This window comes from Narcine bancroftii, chromosome 3, assembly GCF_036971445.1.
Source record: "Narcine bancroftii isolate sNarBan1 chromosome 3, sNarBan1.hap1, whole genome shotgun sequence".
Taxonomy (NCBI): domain Eukaryota; kingdom Metazoa; phylum Chordata; class Chondrichthyes; order Torpediniformes; family Narcinidae; genus Narcine; species Narcine bancroftii.
The window spans coordinates 121,575,926-121,603,026 of record NC_091471.1 but is presented as its reverse complement, the minus strand read 5'-3'; the positions used below and the strand labels follow the sequence as shown (position 1 = coordinate 121,603,026).

Sequence of the window (27,101 nt, the reverse complement as noted above, 5' to 3'; positions counted from 1 at the left end):
GGGCCATTAACAGAGATATTTAGGATGTCACTGGTCACAGGGGTAGTGCCAAAGGATTAGAGGGTGGCGCATGTGGTTCCGCTGTTTAAGAAAGGGTCCAAATGTAAACCTGGGAATTATAGGCCCGTGAGTCTGACGTCTGTGGTGGGTAAGTTGTGGGTAAGTTGAGTGATGGTATTTACAAATATTTGGAGGTACAGGGATTGATAGGGCATAATCAGCATGGTTATGTCAGGGGTAAATCATGCTTGACAAACCTCATTGAGTTTTTCGAGGGGGTTACAAAAAGGTTGATGAAGGGAAAGCTGTGGATGTTGTCTATTTAGACTTTAGTAAAGCTTTAGACAAAGTTCCCCACAGGAGGTGAGGAAAAAAGGTGGAGGCATTGAAATAGATTCAGCAGTGGTTGGATGGGAGATGTCAGAGTGTAGTGGTAGAAAATTTTTTGTCCAATTGGAGGCCGGTGACTAGTGGAGTTCCTCAGGGATCGGTCCTGGGAACACTATTGTTTGTTATATATATTAACGATCTGGAAGTAGGGGTGGAGAATTGGATAAGCAAGTTTGCAGATGATACAAAGATTGGTGGTGTTGTGGACAGTGAGGAAGATTACCGTAGATTAAAAGGTGATTCAGGAAGGCTGCAGGTGTGGGCTGATGGAATTTAATACAGATAAGTGTGAGGTGTTACATTTTGGAAAGGCAAATCTAAATAGGTCATATGCATTAAATGGTAGACAATTGAGGAGTGCAGAGCAACAAAGGGATTTAGGAGTGATGGTAAATAGTACCCTCAAGGCTGATACTCAGGTAGATGGAGTGGTGAAGAAGGCATTTGGAATGTTGGCCTTCATAAATCGGAGTATTGAATTCAAGAGTAAGGAGGTTATGATGAAATTGTACAAGGCATTGCTGAGGCCAAATTTGAAGTACTGTGTACAGTTTTGGTCACCAAATTATAGGAAAGATATAAACAAAATAGAGAAAGTGCAGAGAAGGTTCACGAAAATGTTGACAGGATTTCAAGGTTTGAGTTACATGGAAAGGTTGTACAGACTATGGCTTTTTTCTCTGGAGCGTAGAAGATTGAGGGGGGACTTGATAGAGGTGTTTAAGATTTTAAAAGGGACAGACAGAGTAAATGTGGATAGGCTTTTTCAATTAAGAGTGGGGGAGATTCAAACTAGAGGGCATGGTTTAAGATTGAAGAGGGAAAATTATAAGGGGAACATAAGGGTGGTAGGGATGTGGAATGAGCTTCCGGCAGATGTGGTTGAGGCGGGATCATTGGTTACATTTAAGGATAGACTGGATAGTTACATGGAGAGGAGAGGACTGGAGGGGTATGGACCGGGTGCTGGTCAGTGGGGCTAGGATGGTGGAAATTTGTTACAGCATGGACTAATAGGGCCAAACTGGCCTGTTCTGTGCTGTAAGTGGTTATATGGTTATATGGTTAGGTGCAGTACAACTGCAGAAGAACCTTTCTCCTACACTCAACTTCCCTTGTTATGAAGGCCGGCATGCCATTAGCTTTCTTCACTGCCTGCTGTACTTGTATGTTTACTGATGAACAAGGACACCTAGATCTCGATTTACTTCCCCTTTTGGTAATGACACCATTCAGATAGTAATCTGCCTACCTGTTCTTGCCTCTAAAGTGGACAACCTCACATTTATCCACATTAAACTGCATCTTCCATGCATCTGCCATCACACCCAATCTGTCCAATTCACCCTTCATTTTCATAACATCCTCCACACATTTCACACTGTCACCAAGCTTTGTGCCACCAGAAAATTTGCTAATGTTACTTTTAATCCCTTCATGTCAATCATTAATGTATTTTGTAAATAGCTGTGGACCCAGCACTGAGCCTTGCAGTCACTGCCTGCCATTCTGAACGGGACCCATTAATCCCTAATCTTTGTTTCCAATCTGCCAAACAATGTTCTATCCATGTCAGTACCCTATCCCCCAATACCATGTGCTCTAAATTTGTCCACTTATCTCCTATGTGGGATCTTATCAAATGCTTTCTGAAAGTCCAGGTACATTACATCTACTTGATCTCTCTTGTCAAGTTTTATTGTTAAATCCTCAAAAAATTCCAGACAATGTGTGAAGCTTGATTTCCCCTTCGTAACTCCATGCTGACTCGGACCGATCCTGTTACTGCTATCCAAATGTCCTGCTATTTCATCTTTTACAACTGACTCCAGCATCTTCCCCACCACTGATGTCAGGCATACTGGTCTATAATTCCATGTTTTCTCTCTCCTTCCTTTCTTAAAAAGTGGGATAACATTAGCTACCCTTCCATCTGCCGGAACTGATCCTGAATCTGTAGAACATTGGATTACCAATGCTTCCACAATTTCTAGAGCCACCTCCTTAATTATGCTGGGATGCAGATCATCAGGCCCTGGGGATTTATCAGTCTTCAATCCCATCAGTCCACCCAAAACTATTTTCTGCCTGTGAATTTCCTTAACTTCCTCCATTACCCTAGGTCCTCTCCACTATTACATCTGTGAGATTGTTTGCATCTTCCCTAGTGAAGACAGATCCAAATTGCCTGTTCATCTCATCTGCCATTTCCTTGCTCCCCATAATAATTTGACTTGTTTCTGTTTTAAAGGGCCCATCTTTGATATTAACTAATTATTTCCTCTTCACATATCTAAAGAAGCTTTTACTCTCCTCCTTTATATTCTTGGCTAGCTTACCTTCATAACTCATCTTTTCAGTTTCCTTTTCAGTTTTCATCTGTTGCTCTTCAAAATTTCCCAATCCTCTGGCTTCCCGCCATCTTCGCTATGTTATACTTTTGCTCTTTTATTTTTATACTGTCCTTGACTTCCCTTGTCAGCCATGGTTGTCCCCTTACTCCCCTTAGAATCTATCTTCCTCTTTGGAATGAACTGATCCTGCACCATCTGTATTATTCCTAGAAATACTGCTGTTCCACTGTCATCCTTGCTACGCTAGCTTTCCAGTCAACTTTGACCAATTCCTCCCTCATGGCTCCATGGTCTGCTACATTCAACTGTAATATTGTCACTTCCAAAAGTGGAAATCTGATAATGCTAAAAATACTCAGCAAGGCAACCCTGTCAGAAATGTTGCTTTTGTTCTACCTATCCCATCCTCACTCTTCACTCTCTCATCTTTCTGATGAAAGGTCTTCATTCTGAAACATTAACCCTGTTCCATTTTAAATCTAAATTATAAAATTTTAAATTTTAACTTTTTAAATTTTATTTACAGCTTGTTGGAAGCTGATTCCTGCCATTTAAACATGTGCCACCCATTTACACCCAAATTAACTTACAGGCCTTATGCTTTGGAGGGTAAGAGGAAACCTGAGCACCCACGGAAAACCCATGGGGAGAATGTACAACGTACCCGCAGATATAGGGCAGACGTACCAACTCCTTATAGGCAGTGCCAGATTTGAACCCGTGTCGCCGGTGCCGTAATAGAACAGAGGCTGCCTGACCTGTTGAATATTTGCAGCGTTTTATGTTTCTTTTTTATCCCAGGATACCTCACCTTGAAGTCATTAAAAGTCTGTCAAGCACTAACTTTATTGCGCTGCCAAGTGAAGGAAGAATTATATGTCTTGTGGAAACATGAGTCCCAGTGTAGGAGGTGAATGTATTTTGATGTAATAATAGATGTGAGTAAAACTGTCCTCGTTTTAACTTAATTATTCAATATCCCCTTAACTATGTATTATTTATGTACAGGTTTTTACTTAATGCAGTTCATAATTTATTTGAATCTTCAGATTAGTTCATTTTAATTTTATCCCCTTGGATCCAATTAGATATTCATTATTTATTCAAAAGTTTACTTGCTTGCTGTTGTTGGTTTTTAATAAATAATTTAGCACCTCATCCCCTTCTGCCCATCTTTCTTCCATTAAGGAATGTTCTCAACTATGAAACAATCAGGAATTTTTTTTCTGACAATGTATTATGGAGTTCTGGAATGTTCCTTCCAGAAGCTCAGTGAATGCTGAATTATTGGAAGTTGAAGAACAATAACAGCAGAAGGGTTTGCAATGATAGATATTTGATTATTTGTATTAGGCATGGCAGGCCAAAGTGTCTGTGTGCTGTATAGCTCTATGACTACTTTGAATGTCTAACAGAGGTCAGTATATTTTTTTTAATGATCAATGAACATATTAAGGAATGAAAATAAATCATTTAAAGAAGAATTTGATGATAATGAATGGAGGCTGGAGCTTGAGGCAATATAAACTCTGTTCCTTTTCCATTGGTTCGAAGCAATGTACATATCATAGCAAAGATGTAAAATGAACTGTGTAAATTTTGATAAAAATACCGTCATTAAAATCAGGCAAAAATAGGTTAATTATGGAGTAATACACAATAGAAAAATCTCTGATTCTAAAAAATGCTATTATAATCCCATGAATTTGATTATTTATTTTCTGCCTAATTTGATTTAGCCTTTTGATACATGTGCTGTCCATTTATGCCCAATTTGCCAATCAGCCATATGCTTTCTGGGAGGATGAGAGGAAACCACAGCATTCGGAGAACATCCATGTAATGCAAAGGGCAGATTCGAACCCCACCCACTGGTGCTATAACAGCATAATCACTCTGCCTACTACGCCACTCACTTAAAGTTACTTAAAACTCAGTGACTTTAATACCAAACTTCTGTGAGATACTTACAGAATCTTGACTGATATTTATACATCCCATTTAAGTTGATTTTTACAGACTTAAAAAAATATCATTAAAAGCCAAGATCACTCAGTCCTTACAATCCATGACTGGTGCAGACAATGCAAATATGAGTGGGTTATTTAAACAGGATTATTGTCAAATATTCACAGGACATTAACAAGCTTCAAACATTTATAAAAAAAGAAAATGCTTATTCCAGCAATTTACTTGACATATTAAAACAATTATCAACAGGTAAATTTGTTGATGTAAGAATTTAAAATATACATTGCCAGGAATTGGATTCAGTAATAATAAATGAGGGAGGAAGAATTAAAATTTTTACAGAATTTAACAGACTCAACGTTTTTGTTTATTAATTTTTTGGGACATGTTCATTTTATTTCCTGCTTGGCCATTTCAGAGCAGTCCATTGTGGGCATCTGAAGTCACATACAAACTGCATTGGAGGATCTATGTTTTAGAGGTGTTAAGCACATGGCCAATTCTCTCATATACAAGTGACATAACAAGTTGACAATGACTCAGAGCTCAACAACCAAATTGCATAGTGAGCATTTCAATGGCTGTAACAATGTGACCCTGCTTCTGGAGTGAATAAGACATGAATAGTACCATTTCCCATTTGTTCTTTAGATTAACTCTAATTTTATGGAGAACTAATTTGTGATGAGGTGAAAAAAAAAGGCAAGAAAGACTTAGAAACATGTTAGGATGATGATACAGCCTTGCTTGAGACAAATGTGCATTGAGATTATGTTTATCATAAAGCTATCAGTTAAGATCACAGCTTGGATGCCATTATGTGTCCATCCACTACATGGTCTGTATTTGCTGCTACCATCAGGAAAGAGGTATAGATGCCACAAGACTCAAACCACCAAGTTCAGGAAAAGTTGTTATCCCCACCCCCCCACCATCGAAATCCAACAGACTCAGAGACTCAGTTAAGAACTTGTATTTTGCAATTATTTATTACTGAATATTTATTTTTATGTATTGCACAGTTTGTTTACATTTCTTGCTTTGTTTACTTAATGTAAACAAATAAAATGAACATGTCCCAAAAAATTAATAAACAAAAAAGTTGAGTCTGTTAAATTCTGTAAAAATTTTAATTCTTCCTCCCTCATTTATTATTACTGAATCCAATTCCTGGCAATGTATATTTTAAATTCTTACATCAACAAATTTACCTGTTGATAATTGTTTTAATATGTCAAGTAAATTGCTGGAATAAGCATTTTCTTTTTTTTATAAATGTTTGAAGCTTTTGTCCATGTATCTTTTTCTTGAGTACAATTTACTGATAAGTTGAAATTCTGCCTGGCCCACAAGAAAAAAAGAATCTCATTGTTATATGGGATGTCATGTATGTTCTCTGACAATAAATTTGAACATTGAACTTTGAATTATGTAGCTGAAGAATGATAGGATGAATTCTTGCAGGCACCTAAGTTTCAGAGGAGTGCTCCACCATCCCTCAAGATTGGTACAGTCCAAAGCTGTTATGAAATAAAATAAAAGACCAAGGAAATGGTTGATGCTGCACCCTGACTTTTCACTGGATTTGATGCAAGATGTAGCTCATACATTTTACACTTAGCATTCTCAAAAAAGAGGTGCTCTATCAATCTGTCCTTTCCATCTGAAAATAATAGACAAAACTAGATAATGTGGATGGATTATTGGGATCACCTCTAAATTCTCTGTGATGAAATTGTCTCTATCTTCATGACACCAGCACAGCCTTTGGCTGTCTGATGGAAAAAAAATGTTTGAAGATCAAGACTCATGGTCCAGTGGTAAAAGTGACACCTACTCTCTTATATGTGTTCCCTACTGCAGGCATCTCGAAACATTGGCATTTGACCTCCATCTCATCTTTGGCTGAGCATGTGCAGAAATCGGATGCACAAGTTTGTTTAGTTTGGTCTCATGACTCTACATTTTATTGAACAATGGATGTTATCCTTGATGTCAAACTTTCTTTAGCTTGCTGTGATATTTTAAGGGTTGGTCTAAGGTATTTATTATTCAACACCCAGATCTTTGTCTTACTTTTATTCTCTCAAAATATGAGTTGCAGCTGGAAAGACAGGTTGGGTAATTTACTATAATATGAGATGGTAAATTGCACGTGATTGTAGAAATCTGCAGTATGCATTGCAACAATATCAGTTACTCTAGAGAGGAAATTATTGATCACAGTAAATTAGACCATGATGAATAAACTTATCATATTCCACAAAGCTCTTTATTGAAACATTACCATTGGATTAAAATAGTTGCGACAGGCCTAAAACAAATTATATTTATTTTATCAAAAGCAAGTGACAACACTATCTGAATTTTGTTGAATATAATGATCAATATTGAAATTTATATTCTTTTTAAATTAGTTTCCAGACATTGAAGCATGGACTGTCTAACATCCAATGTAAGTAGATATGGAGTAAAATATTTAATTTAAGAAATTAGAAAGCTTTTAGAGGGATGGATTGATTTGTATAAGTTTCACGCTCACTCCATCATCTCTCAGTTTCTGCAAAGAAACTGTTCCATATAAATCCATTTTCAATGAGAACAATGGAATTTGTTCACAAATGTTTTCAAATTGATGCTTTTAAAAGTCATAGATCATGTGACCTTTTTGTGCATTAATGTATATTACAGTTCACAACTCTGAAACATATGAGCACTTATAGGATCTTTAGTTAGATTTTTTGCAATCAACTGTTTTACAATCACATCACCAATGACTTTCATTTATAGAACTTGTTTACCACAGTATGGTGCATCATCTTCTTTTCTTTGGCTTGGCTTCGCGGACGAAGATTTATGGAGGGGGTAAAAGTCCACGTCAGCTGCAGGCTCGTTTGTGGCTGACAAGTCCGATGCGGGACAGGCAGACACGGTTGCAGCGGCTGCAGGGGAAAATTGGTTGGTTGGGGTTGGGTGTTGGGTTTTTCCTCCTTTGCCTTTTGTCAGTGAGGTGGGCTCTGCGGTCTTCTTCAAAGGAGGTTGCTGCCCGCCAAACTGTGAGGCGCCAAGATGCACGGTTTGAGGCGATATCAGCCCACTGGCGGTGGTCAATGTGGCAGGCACCAAGAGATTTTTTTAGGCAGTCCTTGTACCTTTTCTTTGGTGCAAACTGTCATGGTGGCCAGTGGAGAGCTCACCATATAACACGATCTTGGGAAGGTGATGGTCCTCCATTCTGGAGACGTGACCCACCCAGCGCAGCTGGATCTTCAGCAGCGTGGACTCAATGCTGTCGACCTCTGCCATCTCGAGTACTTCGATGTTAGGGATGAAAGCGCTCCAATGGATGTTGAGGATGGAGCGGAGACAACGCTGGTGGAAGCGTTCTAGGAGCCGTAGGTGATGCCGGTAGAGTACCCATGATTCGGAGCCGAACAGGAGTGTGGGTATGACAACGGCTCTATATACGCTTATCTTTGTGAGGTTTTTCAGTTGGTTGTTTTTCCAGACTCTTTTGTGTAGTCTTCCAAAGGCGCTATTTGCCTTGGCGAGTCTGTTGTCTATCTCATTGTCGATCCTTGCATCTGATGAAATGGTGCAGCTGAGATAGGTAAACTGGTTGACCGTTTTGAGTTTTGTGTGCCCGATGGAGATGTGGGGGTCGGCTGGTAGTCATGGTGGGGAGCTGGCTGATGGAGGACCTCAGTTTTCTTCAGTCTGACTTCCAGGCCAAACATTTTGGCAGTTTCTGCAAAGCAAGACGTCAAGCGCTGTCAACAATGAAGACGCTGTTTACATCCGGTACTGCACGGATGGCAGTCTCTTCAATCTGAGGCGCCTGCAAGCTCACACCAAGACACAAGAGAAACTTGTCCGTGAACTACTCTTTGCAGACGATGCCGCTTAGTTGGTGCATCATAATGTGTAAATGAATGCCAACCAATATCAGGTGATAAATTAAAGGAGGTAACTGAAGGGATAATCAGAAACTTAGTTTTTGAAGAAGCTTATTCAGGCAAATATGAGGGAGCAAGGCAAAGGTAATTTCAGGATGAAGTCTAAAATATAGGAAAAAATATTTTGAAGGTACAGGGGGATATTCATTTCCTTTACATCTCTTTCAATATTGAAACAGCTCATGATTACATGTAGCAAAAACTTGGAAATATCTGCAAGTAGGCAAAGTGGCAAGTAATATTTCTACCTTGCAAATGCCAGGTTATTGGTATCTTCGGCAAGAGGTTTAACCACTAATACATGGATCCATAAAATGAAATTAAGAAAATAAGAGTTAGAAAAGGGAATAAGAACCAAATGAATTCAATTGCAGGTCAAACTACAATGGGGTATATGGTAAGAGCAAACATTACAGCAAATAAATTATACTGTTTGGCACAGAAAATAAAGAGGACATCAAAAATTAAGTTAATATCAACACAAGCCAACTTTCCCAAACTCTGCTTTCACCTATACTCAATGAAGAAATACATCACAGAAAATTTAAAATGTAGGATTTTAAAAATCAAAACAACCTTTGAACATGGAGGAAGAAACTGTTATCTATTTACAATAGGCAATTCACACTTGCAGCTGACGTGGACTTTTACCCCCTCCATAAATCTTCGTCCGCGAAGCCAAGCCAAAGAAATGTGTGCAAGGACAAATTTGATCATGGTAATAAGTTTATTGTCATATGAATTGTACATTGTTCATATTCACTGAAATTCTTACTTTCTGCAGCCAAACAGGTACTTTATTATAAACACCAATTATAATTGTCTACATGAAACTAAATTTAAAAAAGGAGATAATAAGTACAAAAGATAGTTGGATAGGGACCATGGGTGCAAGAAAAAGTGTTGCAATAATGAGGACAGACCTTTTTGTGGTGTTGAAGTACTTTATGGTTTGTGTAGCAAGGAGAGATTCAAGATTCTGCTGGAAAGAAACTATTCAAGAACCAAGACGTACTAGACTTTAGTTTTCTTCACCTTCTTCCAGAAGATAGCAGCAAGAAGAGGTTGTGTCCATGGTGATGGGAGTCTCTTATGATGTTGGCTTCCTTCTTGAGGCAGTGAGTGCCTCACATAGATGTAATGCTTGCTAATTTTTGCATTCCTGGATGCTCAAATTACCAAACAAGGCTGTGATGGAACTAATCAATATACTTTCCACAGTGCACTTGAAGAAGTCTGATGGAGAATTTATCCATATACCAAATTTCCTCACACATCTTAGAAAGAAGCTATGATATGCCTTCTTCACAGTTGCCTTGATGTCCAAGCTCCAGGAGAGGCCTTCTGATTTATTCATTTCTAGTAACCTGAAGGTTCTAACACTTTCCAGATTTATGCTATTAAGGCAGACTATTGTGTGGAACCTCGGCCTCCTCTTTCATAAAATCAACAGTCAGGTTCCTAAGTCTTAATAAAGTTTAGAGCAAGAGAGTTGTTTTGGCACCACCAAGATTCTTGATCTCCATCCTATATTCCCACTCACTATTTCCCATTATTCAACCAACAGCAGTGGGATCATCAGCAAATTTATAACTTATGTTTGAGCCAACTTGGCTATGCAGCCATGAACATACAGGGAACAAAGCATGGGACCACCTGATTGAGTCTGCCAATGAGGAAGTTTATAATATAGTTATAGAGGGATGAAGAGACTCCCAAATCCCTTCGTCTGTTCAGTTTTGCAAATATGATGATGTTGAATGCTGGGCTCTGGTCAATGACGTAGGTGTTCTTGTCGTCTTGCTGATCAGATGTAAACTGGAGCACCAGCAGGATGGCATCGATTGTTGACCTTTAGGATGATAGGTCAATTGAAGTGGCTCCAAGTTCTTCCTGAGACAGGAGTTCCATAACTGACCTCACTTTTCATCAGGAAAGACATCAGTGCCACCAGCCAATAGTTGTTGAGGCAGGTCATCTTATTCATCTTCATCACAAATATAATGAATGCCCTTTTGAAGCAAGGGGAGTTGGAGACCTTAGTCCATTGGCTGAAGAGGATGAAAATGTGTGCAAAAACTCCAGTCATTTATTTCACACGGGTTTTAAGAGTGGAGCTGAGTACATCATCTGGACCTGATGCTTTCCGAGTGTCACCTTACATTTCTGCCTCAGAAACTGGGAGCACAGAGTTGCCAGAGCCTATGGGGTCTCACAATGGTACGACAACATTTCCCTTTCAAGGAAAGCATGGAAAGCATTGAGATCAACAGAAAATGAATGACATTATATGACCTTATACAATGTGGTGATAGGGTCATGATAGAAATAAGACTACTGTGTGGTTAAAAATGTCTTTTTATGATGTTGAGCACTTGAAAAGGCACTAAATAATTGGGCTAAGTGTTGATAGAACAGGGCAGATGACAGCATACATCTTCAATCACATTTCCCAACACCCTCTAGCGCCAAACATTATTGCAGTGCTATTTACTGGAAGCATAAGTTGAGGACCACAGCAGGAGGACCTCAGGCTAACTGGCACTTCAAGGAAAGCCATGACTTTGTATCCTTAACCAATGAAATCTGCAAAAAAATTGCAATAATAATAAAGCACTCATGGAGAAGTTGTGTCAAATGGAGTGGGTAATTAATAACAAATTAGCTGTAGAAAGAGAAAGATCAATGGGATTAAGACAGAAAGAATAAAGGAAGAGAATCAGGAAACAATCAAGAAGTGTTTTAACTTTCTATTAAAATAGCCAAGATTGAAAAGTGAGGCTGAACTGTTGAAGTCATTCCCTTTCTGGTTAAACGAGAATGATTAGTATTGATTAACAATTAACAATTTAAAAGGATACTAACTTAACAGCCCAAATTTTATGTAGTGGGTTTAATGGGCAATTGACATCCAACAGCAGTAAGTCCTTATAACTCAGGAAACTAATGCCATTTTTGCAAATGGAACTGCTTCTTACAAACTAATGTTCAGCTTTCAATTAACCATGTCATCCTGGAGGTCCATGATTTATAATTTCTCTCCTAATGTTCTGGTTTTATTGGCCAATGTGTTATAATGATGTCCTTGCTGTTCTGGCAAGATATTGCTCAAAATTTTCATGAACGCTGAAGGCAGTTGATGAACTTGCCATCCTTTCAGTCTTATTAAAATGAATAAACTAATGTAAATGCAAACTATTGGCAGGTGAACTAAGTATTTTTTTAACCATACTAACTAAATAAGACAGTACACGTTTCCAAAATTTATCAAAATAAAATTCAATTTTATAATCGAATATCTAGTTTATCTCAGAAATGTTTAATTGAATGTTAATTGAAAAGATTCTTCCAAATTATCATACAGATTTTCAATCAGATGATATTAAGATCCAGACTCAAATGTCAAAGGGATTAATATAGACAAACAGTGTGCGTGTGTGTGTATGTGTGTGTTTGTGTGTATGTGTGCGTGTGTGTGTGTGTGTGTGTGTGTGTGTGTGTGTGTGTGTGTGTGAGTGTGTGTGAGTGTGTGTGTGTGTGTGAATGTGTGTGTGTGAATGTGTGTGTGAGTGTGTGTGAATGTGTGTGTGTGTTTGTGTGTGTAAATGTGTGTGTGTGTAAATGTGTGTGTGTGTAAATGTGTGTGTGAGTGTGTGCAAGTGTGTGTGTGTGAGTGTGTGTGTGTGAGTGTGTGTGTATGTGAGTGTGTGTGAGTGTGTGTGTGAATGTGTGTGTGTGTGTGAGCGTGTGTGTATGAATGTGTGTGTGTGAATGTGTGTGTGTGAGTGTATGTGAGTGTGTGTGAGTGTGTGTGTGTGTGTGTGTGTGTGTGTGTGTGTGTGTGTTTGTGTGTGTGTGTTTTAAAAAGAGGTCAGCAATCTACTGGCTATTTTGTGTTGATAATTCTCCATAATCATAATATGTGCCAGATTATTATATTAATACTGTTGCTGAGATCACAAGATATATTTCAGTTGAAGCTGTTACCTAAAAAAATATTTGGTAAAATCTATAGCGTAACAAATAGTCTACAGCACCAGGCATTGAAGGTTGTAAATCTTCTATAAAATGTGTTTAATATTCAGCTGCCAGCTTTGCAACCCTGACTGAGAACAGCAGGATTAGTTGATTGCTGAATGACAGCAAACCTGAGGAGCAACAAACAGATTTGGTTCAATATTGGTCAGCAAATCACTGATGTAGCTTCAACACAAATTAATTTTCTTGATCATACATACACTGAAATGCTATAGTGATTTGAAGGTAGTTATTAATTACCTTTTAACATCAGAGAAAGGACATGTATCAGAGCTATCTATGCTATATTATAACTGAGGAGCAAAGCAATTGATTCAGTGCTCGTTCCCTGAACTAGAAGGAATACTGTTATTTTCCACTGCAAGATCTTATGAGGCGTTTATGATTGGCCTACAAAGCAAGTCAAATATCTTTGAACTGATTCCCTAAAAGGTTCTTGCACAAATGACTGTAAAGTCAATTATAATTAACAAAACAATCAAGGTCCTTTCTTTGCAAACTTCCACAGGTAGATCTCAATTTACAGACTCAAGTCAACTCTTTCACTTAAATAAATACACTTCAGATGTCCCAATATCTGTCAACAGCATCTGGCACCAAGTTAGATTCAATGCATCCAGAAGGCCCATTGAAATGAATGACAGTCCACAGAATGATAAGTGCAAGTTAATTTTCTTGATAATTAATTCAATTAATTTAAACATAATTACTTGCTTCCCAGTATTTGTGAGCTTTTAATGCTTTTAATTTTGTAATAATTTAATTTTTTTAAATCATGCCTGATTGCTTTGGAATGATTGTTAATGTCAAAGACATCCACAAAGAGTCAATCTCATTGATAGCTGTGACAGTCAATTAGCCTGAGTGTGGTGCAGTGAAATCATTCCCTCGGCAGAATTTGTGACTTATGTCTGAGTCTAGAAACAGGTCCCCTGGGAGGAGAAAGCCTGGCAGCAAGCTGTTAGAAAACACATGCTCCAAGGCCAGATTGTTAACGAACCTGGGCAGCAAACTTGTCTAAGAAGATCCGTCAATTTATATTATCTTATTTTTGCTTCCATATTTCTTCAGTCTTTTTTTCAGAATATCTAGAGTTTAGCATTCTAACTGACCCACACATGATATAATGCAGCCATCAGAAAAACATCTTGAATTATTGAATAGGCTGTGGGACAAGATGAAAGTACAATGTTTCTATTTGTATCGTTTTATGTTGCATTTGATAAAGGATATAGTTCAATGCGATCTACATTACTATTTATAAAATTAATACCATATCAATAAATAAAATAAGAATGCATTTTCTGATTACATTCTTATTTTCATTTGATTCCATGTGGTTGCAATTTCAAAAAAAAAAGTTTTACTACTAATTAAGTTCTTTTGAAGTGCAGTCATTAGTCTGATATAGGAACCTCAGAAGCCAATTTAGACACAGCATGTTCTAACAAATTGCAATGTGATAACGAACAACAAAATTGTTAAAATTATTTAGGTGTGGAATAAATATTAAAACCTCAGGGATATCATTGATATTTTCTTTGAAATTAAGCCATAAATTTTATTATGTCTACAAGAGAGAGTGGCTGGAACCTTAACATCGATGCTCAACCAAGATAGAGCATCAAACAACGGACTGATAAATCAGACCAATTTTTTTTTAATGAAGACTCTGGAATGGGATATGAACTCATAAGTATCAGACTCCGCAATTCCTCATTTCAATTTCAAGTGTTCAGATTGAAATTTCAAGATCCAGGTGCTACTATACCATTGTGTTACCTGGGATTGCATGAATTCATACCAATTTTACAGCAAAGTAAAATGGAAGTTGATTGCATTATTTAGTGCACTGATTGCAAATTTTACACCCATTTGTCTGTGTCTTTTCATATCATATTTGAAGATCAGTCTTCTAGTCTTAATCATATGCATTTTCAAATTTATTTTATTCACACAGTAAAAATTGCTGTCCTGCCTGTACCATTGAAACCACTTACAGTAAAATGGTCAACATTCTTGATGAGACAGAGCTTTCTTTAATATACACACACTGCAATGCAATGTGTGTCCCAAAGCATTTCAAAGAACTGCAATAAAATAAGTTTAAATTAATACTTGTATGCCCACTCATTTTTATAGAATGCTGCTAAATATTTACAATATTACCTCAGAAGAAAATAACACTGATAGTAATAACTTGAAAGGTTACAATTAATTTAATTTCAGATTTTCAGGTTTCAGATTTATTGTCAGAGTGCGGGCGAGGCAGAATTTCCAGTTACTGGTTGTGCAAAAAAGACTGTACACAGTTATACAAATAAATAACTGTAAACAGATAATGAATGTAAACAAACTGACTTTTCAATAGGGAGAGACTAAAAAAAATCTATAAAGTGCACAAGTAAGAGTCCTTAAATAAGTCCCTGATTGAGTTTCTTGTTGAGAAGTCTGATGGTGGAAGGGGTAGCAGCTGTTCTTAAACTTGGTGGTGCCAGTCTTGTGGCATCAGTACCTCATTCCTGATGGCAGCAATGAGAAAAGAGCATGTGCTGGGGGGTGTGGATCCTTGATGATTGCTGCTGCTTTCCCATGGCAACATTCCCTGTTGATGTTCTCAAAGTGGGGAGGGTTTTGCCTATGACGTCCTGGGCTGTGTCCATTAGCTTTTGGAGGGCTTTGTGCTCAGGCATAATGGTTTCCCCAAACCAATTATGCAAAGCATGGAAGAGTAGATCCCAGCTTGCAGTAAAGTGCATCATGAAAAATTGAGCATGTCACACATTGACCCTCCATCCATTAGTTTAAAAGGCAGAAAAGAATTGGCCTCCATTATTTTCATTTATAATCTCTGCAAGAGCTACTCAATGCTTGGAAACTGGGCATTGGGATACTCCTGGTATCACAATCTGCATTATATTATAGATGCTTTTTAACCCAGAGTTTACACAGAATAAATGCATTGTTTGTTTAAATGTGTGACAGTAATGGTTACTTAAAGGACAGTGAGTTAACTCACATTTTAAGGACACTATCACATTTTTAATTACTGAAACAGAATTGTGCCATGCATGTAACTTTCAATGGAAACCATAATAAGCAAGTTGTGTTTTAATTGATACACCCTTCTTCAGTGAAGAAGTGAATGACTTAGTCTACTCTTAGGTCAGTTCAAGAAACCACAGTTAACTTATTTATTTTGCTCAAGTGCAAGATAAACAAACAATTTAGACCAATAAGTATGTCCTGCATCACTGGCAGTGTAAGTTGTTTTTTTTGTAACAACAAGTTGTATAACAGTGCAGAAGGATAACAGAAAAATTGAATGAGTGGTGGGTCTCAAGGATGATTAGAGAGAGATCAGAAAGATACTGTCAGAGCAAGCAATGAGATATATAAAAAAACATTATGTCAATTCTGGTGAAGACTTTTTCATACTAGAGCAAAGCCCTCATATAGAATGTACATCAAAAATCCAAATTTGAGGTTATCATGGACTGTACAATATTTCTTGAGTGTTGGCCAATATTTCAACATTTTATGTGTGTGTGTGTGTGTGTGTGTGTGTGTGTGTGTGTGTGTGTGTATGTGTGCGTGCATGCGTGTGTGTGCGTGTGTGTATGTGTGCACGTGTGTGTGTGTGCGTGCGTGTGTGTGAACGTGTGCGTGTGCACATGCTTGTGTGTGCGCGCGCGCGCGTGTGTGTGTGTGTGTGTGTGTGTGTGTGTGTGTGTGTGTGTGTAAAACATAAATAAGTAAGCAATTTATATTTGAACAGAGACTTAACTTTGCCTTTCTCAAGTCATGATATTCATGGCATTTTACATGGTATTACAATGTTTATTACTTTCCTGAAAAAATATGCTTAAAAGCTAAGTTGTAAATGCATCATTATCTTGAATGCATATAAATTATTCATCTAACTCCATTAAATGGAGTGGTCAGATGGTTTTCAATGAAACCAGGAATCAATATTCAGATATTTTCCTTAAAGCACACACCTTTTCTGAAAGAATGCTCATATTATTTTTGTTTTTACTGAAATGTCTGAAAAACAATTTGACAATAAAGATCATTAACTATAATGTAAGAAAAATCAAGATATTTTCCATTGGCAAGAACTACTTGGAAAGCTTCCCATAACCTTCTTTGCTCTAAACCTTTACATGCTTGTGCATGGTCAGATACTATTACACATTCCTGAGTTTATAGTGGTAATGCAAAGATAGATGAGTGCAAGGGATAGATGTTGGTTCCATGGACCTTAGCAAGATGTTTGACCAGGCATTGCGTGTTAGCCTGGCCTGGAAGATCAGATCACATTGGATCTAAGGTAAGCTAGACAATTAGATGCAAAAATGGGGTGGCATGGTTAGCCTAACAGTTCACGCAAACATTTTACAGCATGAGCAACCTGGGTAAGAATCCAGCATCATCTCTAAGTAGTTTATGAGTTCTCCCCATGTCTGTGTTGGTTTCCTCTCACCTTTGAAATATGTATGAGAGTTGTAGGTTAATTGTGATATTTGGGTGGCATGGACTTGGGGACTGGAAGGGCTTGTTACTGTGTTGCATGTCTAAATTTGACTGAGTGGTAGTGGTAAGGATTTTTTTTTAGATTGAAGGCCTGTGATCAGTGGTTTTCAGCAGAAATCTGTGGTGTTTCCCACGTTGCACATTATGTCATTATATTAACAATTTGAATGAAATATGTAGAAGATATAGCTCGTAAGTTTATAGATGAAACCAAAATTGGTACAATAGCGAAGAAGACTGTCAAAGATTACAACAGGATCTAGGTCAACTGGAGAAATGGAAGATGGAAGTTAATTTGGACAAGTGTGAGGTGTGTATTTTGTGAAGTTAAACCAGGGCAAGGTTTACGTGGTTAATGGTAAGGCCATGCAGCATGTTGCAGAACAGCAAGGCCAACATATATTAAAATAGAGTATCCTGAAAGTGGTCACTCAGGTAGGCAGGGCAGTGAAGGAAGCATTTGGTATACTTTTCTTCACTTGACGGGGAATAGAGTAGAAGAGTTGGGAGGTCAACTGTACAAGATTTTGGTGAGAAAACACTTGGCCTATTGTTTGCAGCTCTAATCATCCACCTTAGGAAAAATATATATTAAACTACAAAGGGTGCTGGACAGATTCACAATGATCCTGCTGGGATTCTAGGGCTTAAGTTCTATGGAGAAACTGGATTGGGTGAGACTCTTTTACTTGGAGCATGAGAGCCTGAGGAGGAACTTTATAGAGGTTTATAAAGGTAGATAACTAAATTTTTGTTTCTCCTCAAGGGCAGGGCAGTCTGAACCAGAGAGCATAGCAGAGAGATTTAATGTGAACTTGAGGAGCAAGTTTTTCCACACAGAGGATGGTGAATACATGCAATGACCTGACAAAGTAAGTAGTAGAGGTCGTAGAATGTTTAAAGTATACTTTGACAGCTACTTGGATAGGGAAGGTTCAGAGGGATTTTGCCCAGAAGCAGGTGAATAGAAAAAGCTCAAGTAGCCACCTTGGTTAACCTGGACAAGATGGACTGAAGGGTCTTTTCCCATGCTTTGTAATTCCATGTCTATGATATAAAAATCTGGAATCCACTGACCCACAAATGGGATTCACCAATGGTTCTCTTCTGAACAATGGATAAAAGATAACAATGCTTCAGTCTTCAAACTTCAATACTTCAACATTTCAAACTTATCATTTGTGAATGTTTTACTGCAGTATTGGCCAATCGCCATCCTTCAACCATGACAAAGCAAACTGAGATTGCCTGGCTATTTATCCCACTGCTATTGAGCAACTGCAGTTTTTGCATTTTGATAAAAATATTTCAAATTGACCTGCGAAAGACTCCATACATCCCACGTATAAACTGTTCTCCTTTCTGCCATTTGGCAGGAGGTACCAGAGCACTTGGGTCCTTATGTCCAGTGTGGGAAATAGCTTTCTCCCCTCCAAGCCATCAGGCTCCTGAACTCTTAGTACAGATGTGGATAGTGTGTCATGGACTTTCAGTGTATTTGTCTTAGAGTGTTAACTGCTTTCCCAACTTATATTTATGTGAATATGGTCTGTGTTCCTGGAGAAATGCTATCTTGTCCTACAGCGAGAGCATGGTATGAAAGATAAATAAAGTTGACTTGACTTGATAATTATTTATTGGCTACTGAACAATTTAAGACATCTGCTTTTCTTGCAAAGCACATTACAAACCTGTTTCCTTCATTTATTTTCATCTTAATAGCTTGTTCTAACCAACTTCCTAAAATTGCTGTTTATTACTAGCAGCATGCTGGATTCAATCCTGACATTGGATGCTGTCTGTGTGTACACCCTTCCTGTGACAATTCGGGTTTCCTCCAGGTGCTCCAGTTTCTTCCTATGCCCTAAAGATATGAAAGTTGCTTGTTTAATTGGCTACTGTAAAGTCCCCCAATTACATCAGTCAGTGGTAGAATTTGAGGGGAATTGACAAGAATGTGGAGAGAATAAAAAGTGTAGTGTAGAATTATTGTAAGTTGAATCTTGATCCACAGTAAGGACTCTGTGGAAAGAAGAGCCTGTTTCTATATTTCATGACTCTATAACATTAGTAACCGTGCATCTTGGCGCCTCACAGTTTGGCGGGCAGCAACCTCCTTTGAAGAAGACCGCAGAGCCCACCTCACTGACAAAAGGCAAAGGAGGAAAAACCCAACACCCAACCCCAACCAACCAATTTTCCCTTGCAACCGCTGCAATCGTGTCTGCCTGTCCCGCATCGGACTTGTCACCCACAAACGAGCCTGCAGCTGACGTGGACTTTTTACCCCCTCCATAAATCTTCGTCCGCGAAGCCAAGCCAAAGGAACATTAGTAAAAACAATTAATAGATGCACATGAAGTGAGTTAACTGAATGCTTCCTCTTTGTGTTATTTGCATATTTTATTCCCATGTATTTTGCTTTTCAAGATAAAGGATTGGTGCAATGAATAATAAAACCATAATAACAAAGGAACAGAAATAGGCTACTCGGCCCTTTGAATCTGCCCCACCAGTCAATCATGAGTTGATCCATTTTCCCACTCAACCCTACAGCCTAGCCTTTTCCCTATAACCTTTGATCCCTGACTGGATTTCTCAGCAAGTGGAAGAAATAATATGTTTCCACTGATGTTGAAGAAATCTACCTGCAAATGTATTATTGTATGGATTTTCCCTAAATTGACCAGAGTTGCTAATGAGATAAGTTATTACATTCAGATTTAGATGAACAAAAATGACTATAAAAGCTGCACATCAGAAACAAAGGAGGTCAGGCAGTACAGTTTGCCTGCAAGATCCAAGGATGTGCCAAGTAGGCAGAACTGCTGGTGGCAATAACCATCTCAGTCACTACTGTCAAGTTCCTCCCACCACTGCCAAATATGTCATTTATAGGTAAGCAGGCTTTGCAATTGCTGGAATACGTTGCCTGAGTCTTCCTTCACAGGCCATGCTGAGTGATTCCAGTGGGGGAAGTTGCATGGGGGGAGTGTGTTACAGCATACAATTGGGCTATGTCAGGGTGGAGGGTTGAATCAGACAGTGGAGTCTTTCCGGTAAAATGGATAGGAGGGGTAGAGAGGTAGACGGCAAATTAATTAAGGCACCAATACTGTTCATTTGGAGGGTGAGGAAGTGGGTGGGTCGATCAGTAACAGGCAGTGACAGGTGGTAAATTGTAGGGTCTGAGGGATGTCATGGTGGCGTGGGCTGGGGCTGGAGGTGGAGCAATGTAGGGAGGTGTGAAAGCATTAGCGGAAAGCTTAAGAATATATTATCCATTAAACTCAGGTGCTGTATTATCCTGGGAATGCTGATAGGGAATGACACCATTGTGTGTGGAAATAAATCACTGGAAAATCACTCTGGGGAAGTTCCCAATCAGATGTCTGGAGTGATGCAAAATGTGCTGGAAATTATCATAAATTGCAGTTCCCCCTGGATAAAAATAAAATGATCAATTGCATTACCCCAAATAAAACAGTATTATGTAATTCAGTTTTTATGCAATGAGTGTTTTAGGCCTGTTTTAAACATACCATCTCAGTTCTCTGAGTTTAGAAAAGACCTCTTATGCCTTTATTCAGAAAAGGAAAGGGAATCAGAAAGCAGGAAGTTACAGGCCAGTTAGTTGAGCATTTCTCACTGTAAAGTTGTGAGACACATTTGCTAAAGGAATTGGAGCAAGGTGTTTAAAAAATATCAAAGTAATCAGGCAAATTCAACATACTTTTGTGAACCAGAAATAATCTTTGACCAATTGGGGATTTAGCAGATATAATATGTGATGTGTGCTGTGGGTAAAGTGAAACCAGTAAATGAATTAAGATTTACAAATGGCATTTGATGAGGTACTACCTCAAAGGAAAGCACAATCTCTTAAGGGAGGAGGAGATGTATTAGTAATAGCAGAAGATTGGGTGTTGAGGCAAAGATGGTTCTTTTCTGGTGTGTATTTGGATTCGATGGAGAGCCTCAACTTGCTGATGAAACAAAGATAGTTAAGTTAGGAAGAGGACATAAAAAGAAACAAAATGGTCATAGATAGGTTAAGAGAGTGAGCAGATAACAGGTAAGTGTAAGGAAAACAGTCATGGAGTCACAGCATTCCATTGTATGGAAACAGGCTCTTCAGCCTAACCTGCACATGCTGACCAAACTTGGCACATTTGCCTCTGTTCAACTCATATCCCTTTACCTGTCTCAATGTCTTTTTAAAAAAAGTTGTATTGCCAATGCATCTACCATTTCTTCTGGCAGCTCATTCCATATACCCAAATGTTTTCTTCCCCATCACATCTACATGTGCTGTTATTTTCCATGGAACTATGAACCTGTAACTTCAGGTCTTCTTTCCAGGTCACTGCCATTCACTGTGTAAGTCATGCCTTGCACTTGTCTGAATTAAATTCCATTTGTCATCCCTTGACCCATTTACCCAATTCCTAATTACCATCATATTATCCTGATGGCGACAGTGACCATACCATTTCCAAAATATTTCCTTCATCCTATGCATCCCACCATCACCTTCTCTACAACTTAAAAGTAAAAAGTAACATGCTTTCTTTTTTTTTCCCATTTGGAAGTGTTTCTCTTTCCATTAGTGCTGTCTGACTTGCTTAGTGTTTTCAGACTTTTTCTTTTATACTTCAAGCCATATGTCTCTGTATTGTACTCACCAGCAAGGGACATCCATCAATGAGAATATGAGCATTGATGGAGATTTTCCCTCTGTAAGCTTGTATGTATATAACTAGCCCTGACAGGCTGTAACTAGACTATAGAACTTTAAACTCTTGTCTTGTTGTGAGATTACTTGCCGCACCTTGCTGGACCAGACTTGTGGTTTAACCTTTTTTTTTTAATTGCATATTATGCTGTCCTTGATTGTTCTTCTGTATCACTGATTGTTCCCTGGCTGGTAATGGTTGAAGTACATTGCCATGTTAAAAGTTGAGATTAAATACTACATTGTGGGAGTAATGATCTTGATTACAAAGTAACTAGCAATGCCTTAAGGATTATAGGACCCGTTTGATTTTATTTTGCTGCCAGCAGGGGCTGACACAAAGCAGGAGACTGCAGTATGTTAGATCTGTAATAGAGGCTTGCAGCCTCATGGCATGCTTCATGTTGCTGTTTACAACAACTTTAAAGTAAAGAACCTTTTCCCTCATTCACGTGTTGCTCAAGAACTCACACGTAAAATACAAGATGAGACAGAGGGTGCTAATGGTCCAAAGCATATCATAGATGTTTAATTTTGACATGTTCTAAATTCACTTCATTTGGCACTGTGACAGTAAGGCATTGGTGAGGCCAAGTTGTATGCAGTTTTAGTCACCAAATTATAGAAAGGATATGAACAGAATAGAGAGAATGCAGAGGAGATTTACAAGTATGTTGCCTGGATTTCAAGATTTGAGTTACAGGGAAAGGTTGAGCAGGCTGCGACTTTATTCCCTGGAGCATAGAAAATTGTGGGGCGATTTAATAGAGGTATTTAAAATTATGAGGGAAATAGATAGAGTCAATGTATTCAGGTTTTTTCCATTGAGAGGGGAGAGATTCAAACAAGAGGACATGGATTGAGATTGAAGGGGGAAAGGTTTAGGGGATACATGAGGAGGAGTTTCTTCACTTGGAGGGGTGCTGTGAGTGTGGAATGAGCTTCCGGCCGAAGTGGTAGATGCAAGTTTAATTTTAATATTTAAGAAAAGGTTGGATAGATATATGGACAAAAGAGGTGTGGAGGGTTATAGCCGGGTGCAGGTCAATGTGACCAGGGGGAAAAATGTGTTCATCATGGACTAGAAGGGCCAAACTGGCCTGTTTCTGTGCTGTAATTGCTATATGGTTATATAACATAATGGAGAATGTTCTCAGTGCAAAGACAGTTTGATCACAACTCAGATTATGCTGCCTGTCTTGACAAAAATATATATGGGTAGATGCATCTGCAGTTAGAGAATACTAGGGCCATTGTTAATGGCTCTTCCATCACTTACTGCAGGCCCAGCTTGATTTGATAAAGGATACCCCTGCACCCTTGCTTTTTCTAAACACCGTATTCATCATGAGGGAAAAAATATTCAAGATAAGAAGGACACACATTTGAATATTTGACCAGATGCCAAGAAGCTTAATGGGGTCCAGTTTTAAAGTTAAGGTTCCCCAGAGCCAAAGTATCCCAATAAATTTCATCAAGAACTGCCTCTGGACAGAGTGCACTGAGGATTGTAATGGAGTTGTCTCAGATGTAGCCTGTGGCTTAGTCTAAGAGACAGTTCTCTCAAATTAGGTAAGATTTCTGGTATTTATGAGAAAAGCTTGCAAGATCAACAAAACTAAATCTTAGTAAAGATTGCACTACATGGCTAATTTTGACACCAGAGGGTCCATCAAGTTCTTATAAAAATGATCCAGTAAAATCTCCATTTTAAAATTTCCCTCTAGTTTTCAGATCTCTTTGCAATCTCCCATTTCTCTATTACTGTAGCCTCCAGCTGATAATATTCTGAAATGAGAGGAACTAATGCTGGAAACACTCTCCAGTTCAGGCAACCTCTGCAGAAAAGGAAACCGAGTTAATATTTCAATTTGAAGACACTGCATAAGAATGGGGAACAGTAAAAATAGTTTGTCAGTTTCAGAGAGCGTAGTGGAGACAGAACTGAGGAAAATGGATTAGCTGGTTGAGTGGTGTCACAACAACAACCTAAGGAACTGATTGTGGACTTCAGCAGGGGTAAAATAGGAGAACACAAACCAGTTCTCACTGAGGGGTCAGCATTGGAAAGGGTTAAGAACTTCAAGTTCCTGGGCATCAATGTTTCTGAAGATCTATACTGGCGCCTCGATATTGATGCAATTATAAAGAAGGCTCGCCAGTGGCTATAATTTATGAGGAGTTTCAGGAGGTTTGGGATGTCATCCATGCAAAATTCTACATTGAGGGCATTCTGACTGGTTATATTACAGTCTTTCGATGGAGGTGCCAATGCACAGGACAGGAAAAGGCCACAGAGTTGTGAACTTAGCCAAGCACCATCATGGGCATTTGTCTTCACTCCATCGAGGATGTCCACAAGAGGCGGTGTGCACCCTTTAAGTTCAGAGACTTTCACCACCCAGGCCATGTTCTCTTCTCACTGCTACTATCAGGAAGGAGGTACAGAAGCCTGAAGTAGCTTCTTTCCCTCCCCATCAGATTTTTGAATGGGCAATGAGCCACAGAAACTACCTCACTTTCTCTCCTCGCACTATTTTTTAAGTGTAATTTTACCGCTGGAATTCTGTTGCAAAATTAATTTCATGATATAAACATGACAATAAATTCTGATTCTGATTCTGATTCTAGATAGGATAAAGGGAACTTCTTTGATATTGCGCGTGCAGACTTGCCGAGGTGAACATCTGCAGTTTATTGATTTTCTACAATATTTTGAGATATCTGCATTCCTTCATTTTTGACCTCCTGGCAATCTCTAATTTTAATGCCTTCCTGATTACTGGTTGCACCTTTGGTAGCTGTGTCTTTTCATGGCTAACAAAAGAGGTGAAGGCTAAGATAAAATCAAAGGGAAGGGCATACAAGGAAGCTAAGATTAGTGGGAAATCAGAGGACTGGGATTCCTTTCGACATTCACAGAAAGAGACAAAGTAAGTCATTCAGAAAGAAAAGGAGATCAGATAACAATATTAAAAATTATACTAAGAGATTTTTCAAATATATAAGGAATAAAAGAGAGACATGTGTTGACATAGGACCAATAGAAAATGATGCTGGGGAAATTGTAATGGGTTATAAAGAGATAGCAGAGGAACATAATCAATATTTTACGCCTATCTTCATCCTGGAAGACATTAGTAATATCCCCGACAGTCAGAGGCTTCAGGGAGTAGAGTTAGATTCAGTTAGGGTTACTAGAAAAATTGTGCTAGGCAAACTAAATGGATTAAAGATTGATAAATCTCCCAGACCAGATGAGGTGCATTTGGCGATGATCTTCCAGAAATCAATAGACTCTGGAGTGATTCCAGAGGATTGGAAGGTCGCAAATGTGGTTCTGCCTTTTAAGAAAGGTGGGAGACAGAAAAAGGAAATTATAGGCCGATTAGTCTGACGTCGGTAGTTGGGAAGATATTGGAGTCGATCCTCAAGGATGAGGTGATGAAATACCTAGAGATGCGTGACAGGATAGGTCCAAGTCAGCATGGTTTTTTAAAGGGTAGATCCTGCCTGACCAACTTATTAGAGTTTTTTTAAAAAATTCCAAGTAGGATAGACAAAGGATAGGCTCTGGATGTTATCTATTTGGATTTTCAAAAGGCTTTTGATAAGGTCCCGCATATTAGGCTGCTAAATAAGATGAGGGAATTACAGGGAAGAAATTAAACTGGATAGAAAAGTGGCTGATAGGGTTCCCGTTCTGGATGGCTGCTTGTAACTAGTGGTGTTCCACTGGTGTTTGGTATTGGGGCCGCTGCTGTTTAAAATTTATATTATTGATTTGGATTGTGGTATGAATGGTTTTGTGACCATATTTGCAGATGACATCAAGATAGGTGGAAGTGTTTTAGAAACACTTTTAGAAACTGTAAAGTTGCAGAAGGATATAGACAGATTAGGAGACGGGGCAAAATTATGGCAGATAAGACTTAACATAGAGAAATGTAGAGTTGTTCATTTTGGCAGTGGAAATAAACAGGCAGAATACTATTTAGATGGGGTGAAAATTCAGACCTCGGATCTGCAAAGGGACATGGGTGTCCTCGTGTAGGAAAACCTAAAAGTTAATGAGCAGGTGAAATTGGTATTGAAAAAAGCAAATGTATGTTGGCATTCATTTCAAGAGGAATAGTGTATAAGAGTAAAGAGGTGTTGATGAGGCTCTATGGGGCACTGGTGAGACCTCATTTGGAGTACTGTGTGCAGTTTTGGGCCCCGTATCCTAGAAAGGATGTGATGTTGTTGGAGAAGGTGCAGAGGAGATTTACTAGGATGATTCTTGGAATGCAAGGGCTATCAGTCGAGGAGTATTTGGCATCTCTTGGGTTGTATTCATTGGAGTATAGGAGAATGAGAGATCTCAGAGAGGCATTTCGTATTTTGAAAGGTTTAGATAGGGTGGATGCAGGTAAGATGATTCCCTTGGTGGGTGAATCGAGGACAAGGGGTCATAGTCTGAAAATTAGAGGTTATCCATATAAAACAGAGATTAGGAAGAACTTCTTTAGCCAGAGGGTCGTGGATTTGTGGAACTCACAGCCGCATACAGCAGTGGAAGCCAGATTACTGGGAGTATTTAAACAAGAGATAGACAAGTATGTCATTAGTCAGGACATCAAGGGATATGGGGAAAAGGTCAGAAATTGGAACTAGTGTAGAGTAGCTTAGTGTAGATTTACGGAACAGACTTGATGGGGCTAGTGGCCCGGCTCTGTTCCTTTGTCTTGTGATCTTATGATCTTGTGAAAGTTCTATTCAAAGATTTATTCACCTTTCACCTCCTTTCTCCATTAAAATGTTCCTTAAATCTTCGTTCCTTAACCAAATATTTGAATCCCCATTGAATAACTGCTTATATGGGGTTCCACCAAATCTTACATGGTGATTCTTCTATATGGTGCCTTTTCATATTTTACATTAAGTGTATTTATAAATATAAATTATTGTTCTTGAAACCATATTGTTTGTTCTATATCCATATGAAAATAGCACAATGATATAGAAAACTAGTATTGCTGATTACACTGGTTGTTATAATCTTGTAATATTTGCCATGGTACTTATAATCTTTGGATCTTCTCTCTATGTGTTCTCTCTTTCCCTGTTTATATCCTTACT

At 38.5% G+C, this 27,101-nt stretch overlaps 1 long non-coding RNA gene across 4 annotated transcripts in view; it reads left to right on the top strand.

The window, feature by feature from the left end:
* LOC138756214 (uncharacterized) overlaps nucleotides 1-27,101 on the top strand; it is a 72,657-nt gene that overhangs the window by 12,921 nt on the left and 32,635 nt on the right. The window contains exons 4-7 of one of the 4 annotated variants that reach the window (XR_011352872.1): nucleotides 3,546-3,654; nucleotides 6,579-6,756; nucleotides 7,133-7,170; nucleotides 18,012-18,109. This is a non-coding gene — a long non-coding RNA (uncharacterized lncRNA). Of the gene's footprint in view, nucleotides 1-3,545; nucleotides 3,683-6,578; nucleotides 6,757-7,132; nucleotides 7,171-14,669; nucleotides 14,754-18,011; nucleotides 18,110-27,101 lie in introns of those variants that run through there. The other 3 variants (XR_011352870.1, XR_011352869.1, XR_011352871.1) reach the window with 3 other exon arrangements.